General features: G+C 66.4%; 1 protein-coding gene across 1 annotated transcript in view; it reads left to right on the top strand.

Annotated features, from left to right (window-relative positions):
- LOC104986028 (protein HIRA) overlaps positions 1-488 on the top strand; it is a 37,082-nt gene that overhangs the window by 9,981 nt on the left and 26,613 nt on the right. The gene's annotated exons all lie outside the window — the stretch shown is intronic.

The raw sequence follows: 488 nt of genomic DNA, 5'->3' as shown, positions 1-488 counted from the left end.
CGACCGTGTCTAAGGTTTGAAAGTTGACTTTAAAGGAAGCAGTAGCTGAGTGCCCATGCGGGTGCGTACCAGCTGGTGCACCCTCCCCGCGGGCTCGGCCTCTGCCCCCGGCGTCTCTCTGTGACGCCCTTGGGCGTGAGCAGGCGAACACATTCCCCTCTGCAGAAAGTCGATTTCCCTGCTGACGGGCTGGAATCCCTCCCAACGGCAGAGCCCCGGCCAGCCCTGCATTTCCAGCCCACGAAGTACTTCCTGTCCCTGCTGTGTCGGGGCGGGTCCCGTCTCGCGTACCCTCATCCTCAGTGAGGACGAATAGGGACCCCACGGTGCAGGGCCCAGCTCTGGCGGGTGGGCTCCTGTCCAGAAGGGAGACCAGCAGCAGGACTGTGCTCCCAGCAGGACGAGAGGCGCGGCTCGGCTCCAGCCCCTGCCCCAGAGGGCGCACGCAGCCTCGGCGTGTGTTCGCTGTGGCGGGGGGACGGCGCTGG

The sequence above is a fragment of the Bison bison genome, unplaced genomic scaffold (genome assembly GCF_000754665.1).
Source record: "Bison bison bison isolate TAMUID 2011002044 unplaced genomic scaffold, Bison_UMD1.0 scf7180017845671, whole genome shotgun sequence".
In the NCBI taxonomy this organism is placed as follows: Eukaryota; Metazoa; Chordata; class Mammalia; order Artiodactyla; family Bovidae; genus Bison; species Bison bison.
The sequence above is the reverse complement of the archived record's forward strand: the minus strand, read 5'-3'. Positions and strand labels throughout refer to the sequence as shown.